Here is a 24,274-nt window from a genome sequence, read left to right as displayed (position 1 = left end):
TTTTTACGTAGAACTTGCGGTACCCGGCAAGTGATCTCTCGTATCGGCAAAGATAAGCACATCATCGATGTAGATGATAATGTTCTGTTCTCCTTCCAGAATGCGGCACATTTCTCTCTGGAAGATCTCCGGAGCACAATTCACACCGAACATTAAACGGGTGAATCGATACATTGTCTTCGCTCAAGAATGTTGTCAAATCTCGAGATTCCGTACACAACTCCAGATGATAGTAAGCGTTGCTAAGGTCGAGTTTTGTAAAGAATTTGGCCCCATGCAACTTGATTTTCAGTTCGTCTATCAGCGGTAGCCGATAGTATACCCTTTTTATGGCCCTGTTTGCCGACCGCATATTAACGACTAATCTGAAGTCGTTTTTTTCCCTTAGGGACCGCGGACATACCGCTTATCCATCCAGGAGCACCAACAACGCGCTCAATAATACCTTGTGCCTCCATCTCTTTCAAACAACGCCTTGCACCGTCTCGATAAGCAGCCGGCACGTTGTAGTAGGCGTTTTTCTCTGGTGGTATTGTTCTGTCGACACTGAACTTGACGATCACGCCGGGCATCTTAGGAAACACTTTCTGGTTACCAGAATCACAATTGTTTACGGATAAACCGACCTCCAAGAGCCGCATATCTCCGGCTGTTGACCGTCCTAGTAAAGACTTTCGACCTTCACTAACGACCAAGAAGTTTGCTTGTACTACCGGTTTAGATGATCCAACCACTTCAACTTTCGCACTAAAGGCATTATTTATTTGCATGGGACTTGAGGAAGCGTATGCTCGCAATTCTTGGTTTTGGGCAGTGTCCGTGAACTCCAAGTCGACCAATCCTTGGTAGTACTGTTCGTTTAAAAGATTCCAATCCGAACCGCCAATTATATTACGGTCAGCCCCCGAGTCAATCAAGAAGTTGATAGGTGTCGAATCCCCCACCCGTCAGTGGACCAAAACATCGTCAAACGAAATTGCGTTTATCTCCTTATCGTTATCATTGAATCGCTTTTCTCCATTCTCGTGTGCAGCGTAGATCTTTCTCTTGGAACGGCAAGCTGCGGCAAAATGCCCCTCCATTCCACAGGAGAGACATTTTCGACCCAAGGCTGGACATGTATCACTAGCGTGAGTTGTCCGGTTACATCTGTGACAACGAAAACGTCGTCCTTGTCCTGGTTTAAAGTTAGAACGAGTTGATCCGTGGCTTGTCCCGAATTCCTGTGAACGGGGGTACTTGCGAGCCGGTCCTGGTGTTGGTCCCGATCTTGACCGTTTGTAGGCAACTGCAAAGACGTCCGGTGGTTCTTGCTTGGATTGCACATCGATTGCCTCGTCTCGAGTTGCTGCTAGTACAACGGAATTAGTGTCATAGCCAAGGGTCCGGCACGTTTTTGCCAGCTCCTTGTTGGCCATGCCTTTTAAACTCGTACAAATCGCTCTTGATCTGAAGGCGCATACTCACAAAGCTGAACCTTCTCTGTTAGTCTCGCATGAAATGCAACGGCCGACTCTCCTTTTTCCTGTTTCATAGAGGTGAACATGTCGTGTTCGGCCGACGTGTCAATCATTGCCTTGAGATGCGTATCGATGTTCTTAACGAATGTCGAGTAGCAGGCCGGATCATTAAGATTCGGACGAAGCTTCGCAGCACGTACAATCCGCCGGTGGTCTGACCCCATGGTCACGAACTGATACTTTGCTCTACTTGCGGGATCAAGTGGCTGTGACAGCGATACGTAAATCTCAAAGGTTTCCAAAAAACGCTGCCAGGCTTCCCACAGCTTATTCGCCGGAACATCTTTCGGAAAAGGTGGTATTGCATCTACACGGATACTCGAATAACCAGCCACACGGGGTGCTGTTCCATCAGGGAATCCCCATCCTGATTCGTCATGGTCTATTCCATGCTGTCTGGTCGACTCTTGTCGCGAATTACCTTTAAGTGAATCGGCTAGCTCCAGCATTACTCTTTCCAACCGATCGAGTCTGTCACTAACGTTCTCAGACCCTGCGTTGTTCCTTTCTTCCACGTCCGTTATGTTTAAGTGTTTCTCAACCGAACCTACATCTCCCTCGTCCTCGCGAATTTCTTCTTCCGCAAACTCATCGACGAAATCAGCCGTTTCAATCACTTCGTTAGCTCCAAGCTGAGTCGAGCTCAGATCATCCGTATACTCCTCTCCTTCCTCAATTTCGTACACGGGTGGCGCCCGTACATATGTTCCGCTCGATGACATATTGCTTTCCTTAAAGTTATCAATAAAGAGAAATCTTATTCGTTTGCCTTTCCAACAAATAACAAAATTCGCGGACTCCTGTCAACGCTGAAAATTTACCGCATGGACTCCCGTCAATGCTTACAACAACTTTGATGACTTCTGTCGGCGCTTGTGATGGTACAGCGGGCAATGCTAAATTACCTAGGCGGACTCCCGTCATCGCCAATTATAACTATGCGGACTCTCGTCAACGCTCACGGTTATGCGGACTCCCGTCATCGCCAACTCTTTATGCGGACTCCCGTCAACGCCATAGAAAATAAAACAATATCTATTGTGTTTTAGTCAAACAGGCAAATTACCGAACACTGTACTGTCTTATGAATGCCCTCCTCTTGTTTTCTTTAATGAGAAAAAAAAAAGGTAGCCATTTGCAAAAGAGCGCGTCACTAACAAAAGCGAAAAAAAACCTCTTTTTCCCGACAGATAATTTGTGATATATCGCTCAAAGCCAATTCAAACTGTAAATCATCCTCGTGGCCACCAAAAGGTTCAAAGGAAACCGCTCAGATATCCAGTAGTCAACCTGGCAGGATCGCCAAATGTGTAGCCCGCCGAAAGCCTCCAGCGGCAGGTCCACGCCGCTACTCACCTTGTGAATGCGTCCACACAGTCCGACGGTCAAAGCACGAAAGAGGGCGAGTCAGACCCAAGCGTACCCAGGCTCGTGCTCGTAGTCTGATGTGCGCTTGTGTGCGTGTCATGTATAACAGGGTTGTGCTATTAGCCTATGGATAGGTACGTCTCACATCTCAGGGAATCAGGGGTGTACTGCATACACACAGGCCCCTTAAGATCATTTAGACTTTTTCGGGTTCCGATTGGATTGGATTTTTCTTGTGATGTACATAGTGCAGCAGGAAAAAATGCGTTATAGTTTAAATTTTAATATTGAAATAATTTGAGTTACTAACAACTTATTTCTGTTAACAATGTATTTATTCCTGCCGTACCCCTTAGACTCTGAGGAACTGATGTTGATAAGGTATTCAACGGAGTTAAAATGAAAATCTTTACATCATTCATGCATTTTGTACCACCCTGATATCCGGGATAACTTTAATACTGGCGATTTTGCCGAAATCTACGGCTCAAAATTAAGAAGTCTTAATTCCACGTTAGCATCGCATGGTCCATCATAGTAAATAAAACAAAGCTGCAAAAGCTTTGCAAAACTCATTTGATGCTGTTCTCGGCCCAGAGAGCGAATAATAGGAAACAGCTGGAGATGAAATGATGAGGACACAGAAGGCAAAGTTCCGCAGTTGTACGGAAGCAAATGTCAAAATTCAAGTCTTACAGGTTCTTCCAAAAGCGTTTCCATGTATATCATCCGTTTTCATTTCATAACTAATAGAGGAATTAGAGAACTCAAATGGAGGTTTACATGAAAATTTGAATATGAGAGGAATCCGCTTCACGGCCTCTTTATGGCGGGTTGTTAGTATTAGTGTTGGTGTCGGCGCTGAAACCTTCCGCGGAAAAAGGCAACACCAAGTCATGGTGTTGAGAGTCACTCCTGGCGAGAAGAATAAGATAAGTTGTAGTATTAGTATTGGTGATATTAGTTTTTGCATGTGGGAAAGGGAATAAAGCTGTAGTGTTGGCACCTCTGATCAGGCGGGGTTGGCGGGCCTTGAAACAAAATTCTTTTCTATCAACATGAAGAATAAACAATACCAAGACGCGGGTTAATTCTACCCACGTTGGATTTGTTTTCAAAACAAATTTTTCGCGATTATTTTCCAAAAAATTAGCTAGTTAGATATTGCCAAGTACTGTCGAGCTTGTTCAGTCTTGAGCCTGCACAAGCACTGTTATTCTATTGGTTTCTACCTAACTTCATAAAAGTTATTACTTTATTTTTACTTGGTTATTATTGATATCCATTCGGAGTGTACAGGAACTTTTGCTTCGAGGGTTTAAGATATGAAATGACGTTTGTCATTGAAATTGATGTTGATCGTTTGGTGGACGTTTGGTAAACGTAAACATGTGTTTGATATAGTCCAACAAAAACTGTTTGACCCGACATGTTCTTTTTGTTTGTTGCTTGATGTGTGTTGGACTCATCCTGTTTTGATTACGAGGTTGACGAGAACAGGAGGAGATTTGTGCTTGATGGTTCCTGGATGGACAACCGGCACTCTGCTACAGGCCTGGTGGCGGCATTTTTAACGACTGTCCTCATCTGCACGGCGGCGTTGTTGTGGATGGGTTTTCCGGCTGTGCACCGATGAGGTGGAGATTGCATGGGTGGGCGTTAAAGTGAGAGCATTGTAGCATGCAGGTCACTTTTCTGGTGGAAGAATGCGGACACCTCCCAGGAAAACCGGCGATTCGAGTGGACGAACGTTCGGATGGCCAATACATTGTGCGTGGAGAGTGATGTGAGGATCTCATAGGATTAGCGTTGCGGTGTTGCGGGCTATTGAGTCGAGGCGCGGGGGTGGGACTGTTGAAAACGCTTACTGGTGAACACACCCAAGGGGTGCTCGTTGTTAAACAGGGGGTCATACACGGTTTCGGCTCTCGTAGTCGTGCATAAGCTTGCTGGTTTTCATTGATTGGCATCTCTCTTTATGACGGAGTTTATGTTTTTATCGCATTCACTGTTTGGGGTCTAAACAGATTTCGCTGCTTCTGAACTGATAGCGGTTAGTGTGGATCTATACTCCGCAGGCTACATCGGGGACTGTTACTTTTCTATGGGAGTGAAGCTGTGCAGGAATGTGAATCTCCTGCGGCTTAAAAGAACTTTGTGAGCATGCTTCATCTATATCCAAAAACTAGTTTAGGCTTTGGATGGATGCCAAGGACAAAAGATTAAGATTAATATTTAAAACTATTCTTATTGCGGGAGCACATACAGAAGAGGATATATTTCACTATTATTTACAATTTTCATTTATTGCTACATATAATCAATTAAATATTTACAACAAAACAAACATAATAATTATAACAAAACACATATAAAACTATCTAAACTAATTTATAATTCGTGCAGAGTGGCATCGGAATCGCTCTCTAAAATGGAATTCGAATCAGATATTATCTTTATATATAAAAACAGATTACCCCATGCGCTAGAATCGGATTCCTCCTGGTCATAAATTTCCAATAGCTTACGGTGAAAATTCTCCTTCTCATTTGCTAAAGTCTTCCACTCATCATACGACATGTGATCGAAGCGGTTCAAATTTTGTCTTATAATATCCCACCACGTATACCCCGGTCGACACGATCTCAACCGTCGAGGCCTTAAGCGCGCAGCAGCGCGAATAATGTGATGTCTATCACGGCGACGTACATGACCCCACCACCTCAACTGGTAGATGCGTATCGTTTTGGTAATCGTACGTTTACAAAGAAGCGTTTTTACTGTTTTTGAACATTGATCAGAGCTCTCCCTACGGCAGAGACCTACCATACCGTCAACTGGACTTAGATAACGAGTGCGAACAGGTTAAAGCTTGTGCGAATGCATGCTGTGGAGTATCCAATAGCACATGACTTGATGCAGGGTTGGTGAGATAGAGAAAATATCAAAGCAAAACACGCGTGCAAAACGGTCACCAACTTATTAGGCTTGATATGCAGTTAACTGTGATTAGTGATAAATCGAACAAAAATGAAAATAGCAATGCGAAACGACAGCCTCCTATATAAAAGAATAAAAGGAAATAAGAGGGGAAAACAGAACACCGTGCCACTAAGCGTTTACTTAGGTATAAATAAGTTTGCGATGTTGAAACCACTTTATCAAGTGGGTTATGTAGATTAAATAAATACGGATTAACGGCGGATTTGTGCGTAAAGCTTTGACGTGATCGCGTCTCCGATCTGGGTGGGCTTTGCTTTAATACGGGTTTCCAGGACGCATGCAGCGAGTTCGCGACTTGATGCTCGGGTGTTTGTACATGCCTCATGGTGAACATTCGACCAAGTAAACGCGTACACCTATTTTGTAAAATGTAACATCGGAATAGATTTCACTTGTAACTCGCTAATTACCTCGGTTGTGCGCGGTCAGGCTCCAAGTAGGGCTCTATTAGCGAGAAACGTTGACACCCAGAGAGTATAGGAGGGTTGCTTTGAGCAAGCTTGGGGCTGTGGTGCGTCGATGATGGCCAATACCTTAGGCTTCAATTTTGTAGATTTTTCTAGCTTTTGAACAATGGTTTTATATGTTATGCCCCAATTATGATTATTTTGGCATTTTGTCAACAAACCCAAAACTGTACTATGATCAATATATATACCTGCAGTATATGCAGTTTTTAAATTATTAAGGCTTTGGATGCATGAAACTTTGCCATTTTTCAATTTAGTAGGTAACACCTGCATCGATAACTAAGAAAGAATCGGCGTGAATTGTCGTGACCCCGAGCGTCGGTATTAAAATGAGAAAATAGAGCGGTAGTGCATAATGCTTCGGTGTAATCGCGTTTCCGGTCACGGGAAAGTTCTGCTGATATAAATATCTTCGGAATGTAGCGGATTCGCGAGTTATACCCAGATAATTATTCTGTGGCCGTGTAGCCAAACCTCCGATCGGTTATTTAATACTGTGATTAGAAAAACGCGATGTGTACCCCCCAACGAACCGCGTAGGTAGAAATGCGTTTTCTTCCTTGAAGGTACTCAGGATTAATACTTGAATGATTTTTCGCGCGCGACGTATGCAAAGGACCGCAATACTTGGCAAGAAAGATGCTCTTCGCTTGTTTGTTGTCGTAATAAGCCAGCCCACGCGCAGCGGTATCTGATTCCACCAACCATCATGGTGAACACAAACCTTTACACCGCAGTCACAGAAATGCAGAGATAGACTTAATCTGATCGATATGCTGAAGATCGTCCGCACTGCTTCTATGATTGAGCGTACACCTGTCTAACTCGCGCCTGTTGAAATATATTTTTCGAAGATATCCGTGAATAGTAATAAACTAATATTTAACCACGACGCTTCGGGTGGTGAGTTGCATTCGCGCGCGTCGCCCGTGTAGACCTGACAAGTAAAGTACTCTCCGTTTGTTTTCGGATCCGCGCGCAACGATGTCCGATTCAGTCACTTGATGATCTACGCGTGCGTTTCTCGCATAATATCGCGGAGTTCGACAACAAAGATACTCGTCGTTCGTTATCATAATAAACGAGCCCCTCGCGCAACTTTGCTCGATTCCGCCAATTGCGACGGAAACATGAGAACACAAACCTTTCTCTCCGTTGCAGTCGTAGAAATTTAGGAATAAACTCGTGCTCGGTCTGATCGTTTAGCCGGAGATTGCCCACCCGTTGCTTTTATATAAGCGTGTCGTAAAACGGAATAGGTGTCGTTTGGTCAATAAATATCGTGAACCGCGTATACCGAAATGCTAGAGAACTCGGGAAAAGTAACAGACAAATGCTTAAACACTTGTGGGCTTCGAGCAGCGGGTGATTTACGCGTGCGCCGCTCACAAAGATTCACGGTATCGCGGTAAAGATACTCATTGTTCGCCCTCGTAATGAGTTAACTTCGCGCGCAACATCGTTCGCTTTTGTCACTTACCACGGTGGCGCAACCCTTCCTTTCCGTCACAGTCGTGGAGATGCAGAGGTAAACTCGGTCTCCGACAACAACGACTGTGACACCTCATTCCTCACAGTATCCTTCTTTACCCTAACGATCGTAAGACGTGGCCGGCGCCGTTATGGATCTATACAAAGCGGAAGCTACTGAATTGTTGTACATTGAAGATGGTAAACTAGTCCCAAGTTGCCATATACGTGGTTCCCTGTGCAACTTCACTAGCTCAGATCCATCACGGAGGAGCAACTACGAAATGTACGGTCGTTCAAGCTCAAGCTCAAGCTCAAGCTCAATAGAGGAATTTGAGAACTCTGAGTGGCTTGTGGGGAACATGAGATGCGTCTAAAAGAAAGGTTCTTTGTTCGCTAAAACCCAAAAGAGGATATCTTCTCTCTGGGAATATAGCACAGCAGGCAAAAGCGTTCTACCGCTAGCCTGACGTTAATAAAAAGCTAGCAGGAAGAGAAGAATACAGGTAGGGCCGTATGCGTATAATGGACCCTGTGGGTATAATGGACCCTGTGCGTATAGTGGACCCCTCTGGTATATTTATGCATTTGTTTCATGTCATTATCATATTTATGTCATTATTAATATCTTTCACGAATAACTACAACATGATATGAATAAGGATATGAATTGAGGATATAAATTGATATGAATTTTCCAAATTTCTGCAAGAAAATAGGAAAAATAATTAATTTTTTATTCAGCACAGCATAACACAGCAGTTTGTAAGCCATTTTGTAAGTAGAGACAAATTATATTCAATTGTTTTCCAAGCGAATTGTGTGTTACAAATATGATCTTAAACATGTTAATACCAAGCACTAACACTAAATTTTACTTTGAAAACGACGAAAAAAATTGAATAGCACTTATTCACTGAGGGTCCATCAAAGGCATAATTCAGGTTACAATGTTGCGCATTTGACAACCCTTCATTTCTCAAAATCTCACAAAATCTGTCGTTCGCGTGTGCGTTGAAGAAAATATTCGTGAGCAAAAAGGGGACAATCAATAAGTGCGAGTGTAATTACACGAAATTAGATGTGCAACAGTGTATTTTAGCGATCCAGAATCACGTTCTGATGAAAGAGGCATATAGGCTGCATGAGCTCCCACGTTCAACCGTAGAGTATAACCTTGAAACTTGGACTGGAAAAGCAAGGAAGGGCCCTCCAACTAAGCTAAAGCCTTGGGTGCTACATTCCGCTATCGGAACTCGATCTCCTGTTTAGTATACACAAGCTTCACGGCCAACTGTTAGTTTACACAACAATTGCGGGGTTAGCGCAACAATTTTACTGATACTAACAGGCTGAACTGAGCCGGGATTTCAACATACGACGACAGGCTCGTTAAATCAGCATCGGGGCTTGTAAAGAGCTGAGAGCCGAGCCCCAATGCTGTTTAAAATTCAAGCAAACAAAACCATTGTCTATGAATTCAATAATTTTGGCCTCTAGCACCATTTTCTGCTTTAGCTCTTTTTAAGCTAAACCATCGAAATCCTTCAAAAAAAAAACCTTCAAAAAATGTGTGAAGTTATTTGAAATTAGGCTTTTCAGAATTTATATTTGGGATGAAGACTAATGAACCTTGATACCGTAGAATGGGGTGGAATTGATCAGTGGGGTGAAATTGATTACCTGAAAATTCGTGATAAAAAATACTAATAAAAAGATATTGCTCTTACAACACTAGCCAATTTTAACGTGTCCCTAAACGCAACTTTTACATGATTCTCATACCTGTCAAAGTTGACCCTTGCATGCCCGGTGCAATTTTTCATATTCTCGAAAAATTCTTCTAACTCAGTCAAAACTCAATCAAATTTGATCAAACAAGTTTCCAATTACAAAAAAAAAAAGAATTGAATTTATTTAAAGTATTCTTAGTTGAGGGTTAATTACGTTAAATTTGGAGAAGTGAGTAATGTTTGATAAGAGCTCAAAAAATGTAATTTTCAACAATGATCGTTCCATACCATCAAAGAAATACTGATGAACTCGCAGGAAACCACAAAGATTTTAATTTCAGAGCTAGTTTTTGAGCATTTGCAACAAACCGAAATGAAATCGGTCTAACGACGATCAAACAAGAGCAAATTAAGCAACAAGCAGCTCGTGAACCAAAATAAACAAATTTTAACCTGAAATATTGTTATTTTCGTCCATAAACTAGCTGTAAATGATATTTTTCAGTACAGAAATCATCATTTATCTTTAGCATATCGAAAAATAGCACATTGCCAAAAGAATGTATGGATTTCAATGGTGATTAATTTCACCCCAATTTACCTCATAGTACCTTATAGAACTATTGAATTTATTTCATGAAGTAGACGATAGAAATTTCTCCAATAGCCATAGAGGTTTACTGACGCACATACCAGTACTTGTTTTAAAATTATACTATTTAGGGAAAAATGTACATGAAGCTAGTTAATTGGAAATTGTTATAAAAATTGATTTCACTTTCACAATTTCACCCCGTTGCATGGTACTAATGAAAGGAACATTTCATGACCAAATATTATAATTTGCGTATTATGGACCCGGGTCCATTATACGCATAGTGAACCCGGGCCCATAATAGGAAAAAGGGTCCATTATGCGCACATTAAGATCGGTAATATTTATTGATAATTGGCAATAAAAATTTAACTTGACCAAAGAATTTTTCATTAGATTAGGTAAAAGACTTCATATTTTAACCAATTATAAGAATACTGCTTCGAAAATTTAAAGAATTCTAGCCGTTTACATCTAAATTATGCAATACATCTACTAAGGGGTCCATTACTAGCATATGGACCCTATAAGATAGCGTTCGGAAGGGAAATACTCGTGTTCTTAAGCAAAAGCGATTGGTGTAGGGTAATCTCAAAGAAAGTTTTGCTTTTTGTCCAAAGAAAACTCTCTGCTGGCTGAGCTGCGGCCAACTGAGTGTTTGTTAGCTTGGGCGGCAGGAACCTACATAGTGTTAACGTAATATACGAGTGTTTTATGCTCATGTTTTTCTGTGTGTTTGATCGAACTCAGACGACTAATGACGGAAAAGCATTTGCTTCGTACAGAGGTGTTCTCAAACTGATCCTTTGTGACAGACACTGCCTGCGTAAATATGAACTCAGTGTACGTAGTTTTATTTCGTGGATGACAGTTCCATCGAAGAAATACCATACAGGCCTTGTTCGATTTTGGCAACACGTCCAAATTTTAATTTTTTATGATGGCTGCCGGACCAAAGAGAAAATTCAATAGCGAATTATATTGTCAATCCAAGCAGTGTTGTCCGATGCCTACCGGAGTGAAGGAGTAAAAATTCAATTCAACGCTTGGATGGTTCGTGGATGATTCGTGGACAGGTTTATTGAGACGATTCCGGATATCCGAAAGCATGATTTTATTGTGTTAAAAAAGTAGTGTTTTTCCAGGAAACTAAAAAAATGGCTTGAAAGAGAAATACTGGTAGTGGCGAATTTTCCGAAAATCATTCGTTTGTGCTTCAGGACAGTGTTCAAGGGATCTACTACAACAACCTACAAGCAAACGGTCACCCGATCTCAGAAGGGAAAAGTTGTTCGCGATCAGCCAAATATAGCAGGGTTTTAACATATCTTGATTTTTTGCAACGAACTGTTTTTGTATCAGCCTGTGTTCTAAACTTGGTCTCATTAGCAGTTACAATATTAAAAGTTTTGCCTTTTTCCTAGAAAGGAATAGCAATCAGTTGCAAAACCGAATATGTAAAAGTGCTCCAAAGGGCCGAATGGCAAATATCACTCGACTCAGTTCGACGAGCTGTGCACTTTCTGTATGTGTGTGTGTATGTGCAGATTTTTATTCTCACTCACTCTTCTCAGAGATGGCAGGATCGATTTTCATGAAATTAATTGCAAATGAAAGGTCTAGTTGCCCAATAAGACCGTATCAAATTTCATTGTAATCGGATTTTTAGTTTAGAGGTTATGTATCAAAATGTAAAAATCATGAAATATCATTATCTCAGAAACCACACAACCGATTTGAGCAGAATTAAGTTCTTGAATTGCTTCCCAAAAAACCCTCAACATTTGAATCTTAGAAAAAGATTGAACATTTGGTTAAAAAAAAATGGGTTCTGGAGACTGTTTAATCTTATTCATGTTTCTCAGAGATGGCTGAACCGAATTTCATAAAATCAGTGTCAAAAGACCCTACTGACTGGTTTTGCAATCGGACTTTTATTTTGCATGTTATGTTTGAAAATGTGAAATCTAGCTATGAAAAGAAACATATTCACATGACTTCTTAATCTCAACCACTTTTCTCCGAGATAGCTGAACCGATTTTCATGAAATTAGTGTCAAATAAAAGGTCTAGCTGCCTCAAAACAACCTATTGAATTTCATTGTAATCGGACTGTAACTTTGTCTGTAATCTATCAAAATGTAAAAATCACGAGACTTCATTATCGCACAAACTACACAACCGATTCAAACAATATTGGTATCAAATTAACGGGCTAGTTAAAGGTTAACTTTAAAATTTTATAATGATTAGACATATGGTTTAAAAGTTGTGAAAAGAAACATGTTTCTGTGACTTTTCAATTTCACTTGTTTTCCCAAAGGTAGCTAGTCTAATTTCAACAATCTTAGTATCAAATGAAAAGTTTGATTGATTTGATTGATTGAGTTTGACAATTCGTTTGATTATAATCGGACTTTTATTTCTATCGTTATGTATTAAATTGTGAAAACAACCAAAGTCTATTAACTGAAAGATTACACGACTGATTGAAACATAACTACGGGCTGTCTGTCAAACGTGCAAGTAACAAATTTCATAACAATTTGATACGTGGTTCAAAAGTTATGGGAAGAAACGAAATCGATTGAACAAAATGTATTGAGCAATTCTCGCTGAAACCGTCCCACCGGTGACATGAGGTCTTTAAAAAAGGATATTTTTGTGTCTAAATGATTGAAAGTAGTGAAAAAATGAGAAAACAACTTTGGTTAGTTCATATTGATGGACCCCTTGGGGAAAAATCGATTAAATGGTTTTTACATAAATTGATTTTTGAGCAATTCTTGATCTTTTTATTGATTTATTTCTCTTAAATTTGTCATTGAACCCCCTGCAACCAACACATCGTTTTAAAAAGAAATGATAGAGCTTCCATTTGAAGTAGAAAAAATTGGCCACCATCTTGGACATCTCCGCCATCTTGGATTTAATCAGAAAAACATGTTTTTGAGTAAGTTCGCAACCACCGATTCTAAATTTGACATCCCCGCTGGAAAGCTGAGAAGAATTGCTTTGAGATACATTCAAAAAATTAGGTGAGCACTGAGTTTATCTTGCCATTCAGATCAATTTTCTAAATCGATCTCCGAACAGTTCAACGCATGACGCGCGGCCAATATCAAATCAACGCAATATACTGAGCCTGCGGTGTGCGTATGATGTGGACAGTCAGTATTCCTAGTTCGCAGGTAGTAAGCGCACCAACGCACCGTAATTTTTGAATAGCCTTTAATCAATTGGCTGAATTTCGTTAGGTGGCAAACGTACCCTTTTCGTCGATAGGATTAGCTAGGGATCAAAAAATTGAGGATTCTACTCTTACTGTATTTACGTTGGTATACGCGTAAAGTAAATCTTCTCCAGATTACTCGGGACATACTTGATTCATTTCATACCTTGGTATACCATACCTAAGTTTGTTGATAGTAGTTTAATGAATGAAAACAACAGTTAATAACAGTAGCAAAAACAACATCTAACATTAATTTGTTTAATTGCTAAACACGCGAAAACTATCTTACGTACAGGAAACCAAACTTTGTTCTAGCAAAAAAAATCGTTGAAGAGCTTTCTCATAAGTTACGTTACACTCTAGGAGGAGAGAGGAAGTGAAAAAATAAACAATGTGAATGGAGTGAAAAGGGGTCAAAGATACGATTATATGCTTTACGTAATTTGTGAACAGACCCAAAGCCACACAGGCATTGACAACAATCAAACAACTGAGTGAGGGGCCATCCACATTCCACTTGGACAACTTTGGTGAGGTGGGTCTGCGTAATGTCCACGGTCCACACAAATTTTTTTGAATTTATATGAGCAGTTGCCCACGGAGGAGGAGAGGGAGGGAACCAAATCCTTAAAAATCTGTTCACGTGGAATATGGATAGCCCATAATACACACTACACACAGACACACACTACAGGCTCACAATATTGCGTTGATTTGATATTGGCCGCGCGTCATGCGTTGAACTGTTTGAAGGTCGATTTAGAAAAGTGAACAGAATGACAAGGTAAACTCAATGCTCACCTAATTTTTTGAATGTATCTTAAAGCATTCCAATGGTGATATCAAATTTAAAATCGGTGTTTGCGAACTTGCTCAAAAACATATTTTTCTGATTAAATCCAAGATGGCGGCGATGTTCAAGATGGTGGCCAATTGTTTTCTACTTTAAATGAAAGCTCTATCTTTCTTCTTCGAAACGAGGTGTTGGTTACAGGGAGTTTAATGACAAATTCAAAAGAAATAGATCAATGAAAAGATCAAGAGCTGCTCAAAAATCAATTTTTCTTAAAACCGTTTAACCGATTTGTGCCCGAGGGCTTCATTAAATGAACTAACCAAAGTGGTTTTCTCATTTTTTCACTACTTTCAATCATTTAGACACAAAAATATCCTTTTTCAAAGACCTCATGTCACCAGTGGGACGGTTTCAGCGAGAATTACTCATTGTACTATTTGAAGGTTCCCGGGATTGCTCGTGATTAGGGTTACCATTTGGTCTGGGTTAAAAATCAGGACAACTTTTTCGGGTACAAATTTGATATGAGGTGTTCTATTCTTTTGAGGTAACAATAAATGAAACACGTAATTTGAGATTTACACTTTAAAATACGCCACTCAATTATTTATTCAAAGTATTTCTCGGACAATATTTTTTATTTATTTATTTATCTAATCATTTGCTACACAAATAACCTAATAATGGTTTTCAAAGCTTGTGCACACAACATTGTGAGTAACCTCTGCAGATCAGTTTAATTTATTTTTATTCAATTCAATCCAATTGAGCAAAATACAATTTGCACGATCTTTTAAATGTTGAGTAACTCATAGCTCGTTTGCACACGTCTGGCAGGCGGTTCCATAAACAGACACTACGATGGCGGAAAGCTTTTTTACCAATATCGGTAGCACATCTGATTGAAAGAAGATTTCTTGATCTGGGCAATTGAGAAAACGTGTAAAATCTCGAGAAATACGGAGGTCCGTCGAATAATATTTTGTAGGTCTGAGTGCATAGTCTAAAATCTAAGTAGTTTTTGAAAGTACACCCAACCAATGATTTCTGGTAACTAGAGATATGATCAAACCGGCGAATGTTATGTACATAGCGGGTGACAGAATTGAAAGCCAATTTCGATTTTTCGAAGTTTTCGTGAGAAACATTTGCGTAAAGTACATTGCCATAATCGAACAGGGGAACAATAAGAGATCTCGCGAGTTGTAACCGGATAGCCTGAGGAGTGAAATGCCGCAATGCAACGAAAGATTGCATTGACCCATATACTTTTTTACATGTCGCCGATACTTGCGCATCCCACTTCATGTGATTGTCCATGAGTATACCCAAATTTTTGACGATTGGAGAAAAAGCGATGATATCTTCACCAACTTTAATACGAGAGTCTACACTGAGAACCATTCGTTTCGTTTTAAATACAATTGCTTGAGTTTTTTCAGCATTTAAATTAATGCTATTGAAGTTACTCCAACTAGTTATCTTTTTAATATCTGAATTGACTTTATCGACAAGATTATCAATTTCATTTAAGCTTCCGGAGGTATACAATTGAAAATCATCTGCGTATAAATGAAATTGACAGTACGACAACTGCTCTGGAAGATCATTTATAAACATCGAAAATAAGAGCGGTCCCAAAATTGATCCTTGTGGGACATGCAACAATACAATTTTGCAACTGTGATTCATTAGGCATAAGTAGATACCTAAAAATGCAGCACACGTAAACTGTTTAGAACTGTTTAAAATTACACGGTTTGTTGATTTTCATATATCAGTTGAAAGAACAAAACATGACTTTTAAAAATGTTTATCGTTGTCCTTCGATTTTTAAATGAAGAATAACAAGCCACTCGAAAAATCTCAAATGACAATTGTCCCATATACCGTACGTGTGCGAAATGTCATTTAAGACATTTCGAGCAACTTTTTATTCTTCATTTAAAAATCTAAGGAAAACGAGTAACATTTCTTAAAAATCACGTTTTGTTCAGAAAAAGCGGCTTTTTTAAATGATATATAAAAACTGGTAGTTGTTCGTTGAGAGGTCGACTGTAGAGATATTTTACATCGCTGTGAGCAGTGCGTCTTGAGCTGCCCGACAGGTCAGACGTGTTTGCTTTTGTCAGAGCATCTTTTAAAGATTACCTGAAACTTATTTCGCATCAGTCTTTGTCAAGACTACCTACTTTTAAATTTAACATTTGTTTTAACTTTTTCCGTATTCTAAAGTGACAGGGCAAAAAAAGACACCACGCATCACTACGAGGAGAAAGAGAGAGAATTCTCTCTCGGACAATTCGAGTGTCTGCAGTGAAAATCCCTTTGATATTTTGCCTGAGCGAGAAGCTGGTGAAATGGAAGTTATTAGTAATGAAACTATACAAAATGTAAATTCTTTTAAAAAGGAGAAAGTTCCACCTATTGTGGTAACTATTTCTTCTGAATTTAATATTTTCAAAAAGGAACTTTCAACGTTTGTTTCTGACGTTAAAGTTACCTATCAAATTGGCCGTAGAGGTGAATGCCGCTTATTAGCCGACTCAGTAAAGGGTCGTGATCGTCTTGTTCAGTATTTAACTGACAAGATGTACAAATTTTTTACATATGACACCAAGAACGCCAAGCCGTTCAAGGTCGTCTTGAAAGGTGTCACCAGCGATCAAACCGTTGATGAGATCAAAATTATTTTGACAGAATTACTTGGCATAGCCCCTACCCAAGTAGTTCTTATGAAACAAAAATCACGAGGTGAAAACAACCAGAGAACTGGAGTTTCCCTTGTAAATTATTCAATCAATTTTAACCGCAGTGAGGTTAACAACTTAAAATTTTTTGAAAAAGCACATGCTTTATATAATGTGCGTGTAATATGGGAAATTTATTGAAAATTTGGCAGAGGTGAAAAGCATATCACGCAATGCCGTACTTGCCAACGATATGGCCATGGATCTAATTTCTGTAACATGGACCAAAAATGCCTTTATTGTGGAAACTCTCACGAAAAGGACACATGTCCTGTGAAAGAGAATAAAAAATTTCGGTGCGCCAATTGTAACGGCAACCATATGTCAAACTTCACGAATGCCCTGTCCGTTTAGCCATTGTTAAGGCAAGGCAAGGTAAACAAAATTCAGTTCCCAATCAAAACAAACTTCAAAACATAATTCTCCAAGCCTCGCTGTACCAGCCAATTTTTCTACTCCTTTGCATACCCGTTAAACATATGCAGGTAACAGGTAGTTCGAACATTAGTTCACCTAATGTTGGTAGTTCGAAAATGACCTTTAACATGGGGGGGTAAACAAAAACTGGTAGAAAATAAAAATATACCTATTACCCCAGCTAATATTGCTACCGCAAATATTTTTTACAATGTCAACTGCTTGGCAGGTAAACTAAGTTAACTGGATATCACCTGCTACTTGGCAACTCTAGTATCCAGACTCATTAACGAGTACCACGGAAAACACCGCAAGGCCCACCCAACACAGTTTATTCATACTTCGGAGTCAGCATTACCCGTTCCAACATCGCGTCAAACTGAATCATCACCACCTATCGTCTTGCAGCCACCAACCAACAACAGCCACCTAACTGAACCATCATCACCTGTCGTCCAGCAGCCACCAACCACTAACAGCATCACCACAGTTCAGCTTAACACTAACGGCGAACCAACAACAACTGCACCGGGTCAGCAGCCTAACGAAGCCATGTACAGGGATGCCACATATACAGATTTTTCTGTATTTTACAGATTTTTGAACTGAAAAAGCAATACAGAATCTGTATTACAGAATTACAGAGTATTGCCAAAAATACAGATTTTACAGATTTTTTTGTTATACCAACGAACTGAAATCAATTTCAAAGGTAGAATTCGATTCCATTTTCGGAGTTATGTAAAAAAAAAACAACATCAGGACTATGCATTGTTGTTAGTCTCGCTCGTAAGCAGCATACAACACCTCATGTGAGGTTCTCGGTGTCGCCGCTTTCACACAGTAGAGAATTCTCCATTCAAGCTATTTCTCGTTCTTTCCTGCTTTCTTTCTTACTCCCGAGATCATATGCACACACTCCCGTCTACTCTTCTCGTGTGTACTCGTGTATACCTACTCCCCACCTCGTGAGAACGACCAGCCGAAGACAATTGATTCAAGATGCTTTGCGATGGTTGCAGAGGGAAAAAAATGATAGGGTATCGGATTACTTCGGCAGCGGTTCACTTCGGCTGGTTTTGCATTAGACTGCTGTAAAAAACTTACCGAAGCAGTCCGATACCCTACACGTTGCCCCACTGTCGGCTGTCGTCGGTGCATGTCGGGAAGAAAGCATTTTCGTTTTCGAGCACAGTTTTTTAAGTACTCCTCCTATTCAAGCAATTTTAGTCGAGTACTCCTACTCACTAGCGGCGAAGGAAAAAAAGCACCTCTAGCGATTAATGAATACTTTTATATGTAAGCCTAGGATGCGTTGACATCGTCGTCAGTATGCGAAAAACAAAGTATCGGTGCTGGTGCTCTCTTTTTGCTCTCCTCTTTACGATGAATTTCTATTCTTTAGTGTACACCAAAATACGTGGTTCTCAATGTGCACAACTCGGTATATGAAGTTATTCGTCTCTGTTACAGAGAGCGATCAGAACCTGTTATATCCTTATTCTATTGAATCATGAATATGATTTTTTGTCAGAAAAAGAAAGAAAATGACAGTGTATGCTCTCCTACTCTCGCTTAAACTCAACCGCTGCCGAAGTAGTTCCTTCCCCCACACATTCCCTTTCACCGCACCACACCTCTGCTGCTGTTCAGGCGACATGATTTTCTCCTGTTGCTATCCTTTCTTCCCATAACTACCGGCCTATGGAGAGACAAACTCAACGATCGAATCAATTCTCAGAGCTGATGTAGTCTAGTCATGTGTTTGTTTTCTCCCAGAAACCTATGCACCCTATCATCATATCATTATGGGTTGAGGGGATTCGAGTTTAGTCGCGACCTGTACACTTCGTGAAGTGCACATATGATGAATAAACGTCGATTGCATCATATTCTTTTCGTTTCCATCACTGCTCACTAGCAGGAACACGCGTACTCTTTTACGGTAGCTGAGAAGCAATACGAAAGAGTTTGTTCGTGTCGGTTCGTGCTTGCTGCCACTCAGGGGAATGCATGAAGAAGAGTAGAGTATCTCCAAAGCGTGTGTCCAAAGACTTGAGAAGCGTAGCATATGTCTCGTTCTCAAGCAGAAAGGAGATGAAAGGTTTTACTGCTCGCTCGATTTGCAACGCTGGGATTATGTAGGTATCGATGAATAAGAAATGGAATGTGACTTGAACGAAGCCCGAAAACGAACGTTTTGAAATATTTGTCAGGATTTCTATTCAAAATTCGTAAAACAAATTGCAAAGAGGTGCGATTTCACCGATCCTGTTATAAAAATGGCAGCTTTAAGTAATCTTAAATCGTTCGTGAAATTGGAAAATTTAAATGATGCGACAATTCCCCAAATTCGTAACAATAACTGACTGACAAGGGGTGTCTAACGAATTTCGCACGCTTGAAAAAAACTTTTTGACCGGAAAATTCATTGAAACAAATGACTTAACTTGGTCTAAGCTGTTGAACACCATTAGTTATTTCAAGTTCCTATTACAGATCATTTGTGAGATTTTTTTATATGAATCTACACTCTTCTGCTTGTTTAGAACGCAAACTTTTAATATATAATTGAAAACCAGAAATTGCATGGCCTCTAAGCTAATGATCTCAATTTTAAAAGCTGAAAGCTACGTTTCAGACTAAGGAGGAGATTCTAATATCAAATTAACGAAAACTTTAAAAAATAAATTTAACAAAAACCTGTATGAACATCACGTAGAGAAGAATGAATTTGTTTAAATATGTTCTGCAAGTAAATGTTTTCCATCCAAGATTCTGAGTTTGCTCGATACAGATTTTTAATACAGATTTTTTGGCCCGAGATACAGATATACAGATATTTTCAAAAAAAGAATACAGATATAAATGTGACAACCCTGGCCATGTATCGATCGTTGCTTTACATCCCCAAGCTCACAGATCGACTCATCAAATCCTTCCGGAGACCGGAAATTCGCATTGGGTGATATTTGGCCATTTTGGTCTGTTATTCAGAAACCAGAAGTTACCATCTTGGAATTCAAAATAGTCTCTTGGGTCGATTCTTAGCTCCTATACATCATTTCGATCATTTTAAGCTGTTCTACGGGAAAATTGTTCCAAATGTGTTTCATTTGTACGGAACCCTTCTCTTACAAAGAAGGGAGAAGTGTCGTGCTACTAAAGAAATGTTTCCTGCTCCCAAACACTTCTACATGCCAAATTTGATTCCATTTGCTTGATTAGTTTTCGAGTCGTTGAACGTAATAAACGCATCGCAAACATAGCTATGTTGGATTTTGGTCTCGTGGAGTAGAAATGGCGGTTACGTCATTCCGTTTTCGTGAATTACTGACGCTATTTTTTACGCTTTTAATCGAATTTCGAAGCCTGTAGATCCAATTTGGTTTGTTCTATCGTTTTACCGTAAAAAACACAAATCGGCCATTTTGGCGCTAACGTCAGTCAGGTGAAATTGGCGCTTGAGTTTTTGGAACGTTACGAGAAAGCCAATCGTTCAAAATGAAACAAAATTTTTCAGCCATATCGTCAACATCGTTTTTGTCAAAAACCGTCTCCCAGTCAACGGTAGCCAGGTATTCAGAGAATGCCACAAAGTCCATTCTGCGAAAGTTCAAATGACGCTCCCCTTGTCGTTCGATCGGTTCGTTATACAATGCACTGGCACTGGTAAATAAATTTCGAGAGGCGGGTGATGAGCGTCTACGGGTAGCAGCGGTGCCGGGCAATCGGTCACTTCGATCTCACAGCTAGGCAAACAAAAAACAAGATCGAGAATACGTTCGAGCGGGTTTGGTACCAGATTTCTTTGGAAGCACAAATAGTCCATACCGTCCAACAAAGCGCTAACGGATGGCGGTAAGTTAGAACGATTACAACTGATAATGTTATCGAACGAACACCACCGCATGCGTGGTTTGTTGTAAACGCCACAAAAAAAGACCGATATCACTCGGCAAACATTTTTCACAAAGCTCATTCATCGAGGCAACGTGGTCATTGATCACACCTACGTCATGGCTTCTATCCGGAGGAATGTAAATCACATTAATAAATAAGTTCCGACCTTTGACTGTAGAGCAGACACTTACTTGTTCTAAATTTCGCCCATGTGTGGTTTCTACGACACGGCAAACGTGTTGCTGTGCAACAGCGATTAAAACACCGCAAAATCGGGATTTAAAGCTCTTGATAGCGCTGCGATTGCAACGAAAAACGAATAGCTGTTGCGTATTGATGCATTCATCTGAACCGGTCTAAGTCATTATTATGACGTCAAATTGGCTGTGATTAACCGGTTTGCTAACATAGCAATAGTCCAATTTTTTTTGTCTATAATCTTGTTTATTAGTCTGAGTTTTTAATGCAAAATTTGTCAGTTATCTAAATCTAGGTAAAAATTTAATTCGACTAAGTCTATTCTAGCGGCATTACATGCATTAACAAAACAAATATATTTTATAAAAATTTTCAGTATTTCTATTCTCCGCCTGTTGTTTATTCCTGGTAAAGTAGGCCTTATTGAATCATCGAAGTCGAATCATCTCCATCCTCCCATGATTTCTGTAATGCTCCGCTGAAGGACCCTCCAAGCTGGACCGACTCGTGCACATGTGCAGAATTTGTGATGAAGTGTTTCAGCTGTGTTGTCGTCACAATATGTACAATTTTCATTTTCCACACGTTGCATTCTGAAAAGCAGTTTGCGATGCTCTATCTTTTCGCCTGCTGGTGAGTAGAGTTGTGATCGCTGCGCCGAGTTTGGCTGCATGTGCTGAATTTGTGATGAAGTGTTTCAGCTGTGTTGTCGTCACAATATGTACAATTTTAATTTTCCGCACTTTGCATTCTGAAAAGCAGTTTGCGATGCTCTATCTTTTCGTTTGCTAGTAAGTAGAGTTGTGATCGCTGCGCCGAGTTTAGCTGTATTGTTGAAATATTCCGCCACGTGCGGGGCCAGTTGTTTGCTGGATGGCTGCGTTCCACTCTTGGTACCTCAGTCTGTTGGATAAAGTACTGATGGATTTGATCGGTGTAAGGGTTTTGTTGGATTTGATGGGGGAGATGGGACAAATTTGAAAGGATTGTTTTGAGATCAGGGAAATCAATTGAGATTGCAGGGCAAGGATTTGCATAAAAAATAAGGGATTTATTTTTATAAACGGAACGGAGTCGATCTTTTGTAAGTGACGGTTCAATGCTAGCGACTTACATTTTAGCGCCGGTAATTGCAGTTTCAATCCACCATTTTCTGTGCTACGCGCCAGCTGCTTCATAGGTACGCGCGCGACCATACCTCTTCATAAAAACATACCCTTACTTACTTACTTAGATGGCCGTACGTCCTAAGACATGGCCTGCATAACGTGGTTCCGCCAATTCACTCGGTCCATGGCTGCCTGCCTCCAGTTCCGCGGGCACCCGGTACTTTGCAGGTCGTGCTCCATCTGATCCACCCATTTCGCTCGTTGCGCCCCTCGCCTTCTCGTTCCCGCCGGATTTGAAGCGAACACCAATTTTGCAGGGTAGCTATCCGGCATTCTAGCTACATGCCCTGCCCAGCGTATCCTTCCAGCTTTAGCCACTTTCTGAATACTGGGTTCACCGTAGAGGCGCACAAGCTCGTGGTTCATCCTACGCCTCCACACTCCGTTCTCCTGCACACCGCCAAAGATGGTTCTTAGCACCCGACGTTCAAAAACTCCGAGTGCTCGTAAGTCCTCCTCGAACATTGTCCACGTCTCATGCCCGTAGAGAACGACCGGTCTTATTAGCGTTTTGTACAGGATACACTTGGTGCGAAGACTCAGATTTTGTGACCGTAGTTTTTTATGGAGCCCATAGTAGGCACGACTTCCACTGATAATACGTCTCCTTGTCTCCCGGCTGGTATCGTTGTTCTCAGTTACCAGAGAGCCAAGCTACACAAACTCGTCGACCACCTCGAACCCATCCCCGTCGATTGTTACCGTATTGCCTAGGCGTGCCTTGTCGTGCTCGGACCCACCTGCAAGCATATACTTAGTTTTTGACGTATTTATCTTCAGTCCGATCCTATCTGCTTCACGTTTCAGTCGGGTATACTGGTCTCAAATTTTCTGCCGATATTGTCATCCGCAAAGCAAATAAATTGACCTGATCTGTTGAAAATCGTGCCCCGCATGTCAAACCCCGCTCGTCTCATAACACCCTCTAGCGCGACGTTAAACAATAAGCAGGAAAACCCAAAATATACCCATTGTTGATGTTAGTTTTGCAATGTGCACACATAAGGAAGGCAATACGGATGTGAGGTACCATATCCTGGAGGTACCGAATGTGTTGAGTATCATGACCCTCTGGTGCAGCGTCAGCATACGCAGTGACTGTAACCACATTAGTTGCTTGAACTTCTTATTGCAGTGTCCCAGTTCAACGTCGTCAACAGCCGTATAGATTTTGCATATACCACACCCAGAATTTTGACTGTGTCGACTGTTTGCAGCCAGTGGGTGTTTCCTTCATGAAAACCGGAATTAATGGAAACCGTCTTGCAAAGATTCAATTTTGTACCAGCAGCATTCTCAAATCGAGTAAACAACCCATTCATTTCGTCAAGCTGATTGATCGATGTGACGATCAAGCTTATGTCGTCCGCATATGACACTAGTAAATCATCCCCACACACACACGTTCCAGTCTGCACACTAGATGATGCAGGTAGAGGACAAATAGGTGCATGGGCAACGGGTCTCCCTGTCGTACCGAGCGCTGGATTCCGAACGAACGAGAGAGATGTCCGTTGATCAGCAGCCGAGAGATGGATCGGCTAGCGATGAGCGAGAGTAGAGCGATTAGATCCCGATTGAAACCCAACGAGCGCATGGTCTCGAAAAGGAATGAGTGTTGGACCCGATCAAATGCGTGATCGAGAT

At 40.7% G+C, this 24,274-nt stretch overlaps 1 protein-coding gene across 4 annotated transcripts in view; it reads right to left on the bottom strand.

Moving 5' to 3' along the window:
* LOC129727470 (CHRNA7-FAM7A fusion protein) overlaps positions 1–24,274 on the bottom strand; it is a 519,941-nt gene that overhangs the window by 287,331 nt on the left and 208,336 nt on the right. The gene's annotated exons all lie outside the window — the stretch shown is intronic.

The sequence above is a fragment of the Wyeomyia smithii genome, chromosome 3, assembly GCF_029784165.1.
Source record: "Wyeomyia smithii strain HCP4-BCI-WySm-NY-G18 chromosome 3, ASM2978416v1, whole genome shotgun sequence".
Lineage (NCBI taxonomy): Eukaryota > Metazoa > Arthropoda > Insecta > Diptera > Culicidae > Wyeomyia > Wyeomyia smithii.
The sequence above is the reverse complement of the archived record's forward strand: the minus strand, read 5'-3'. Positions and strand labels throughout refer to the sequence as shown.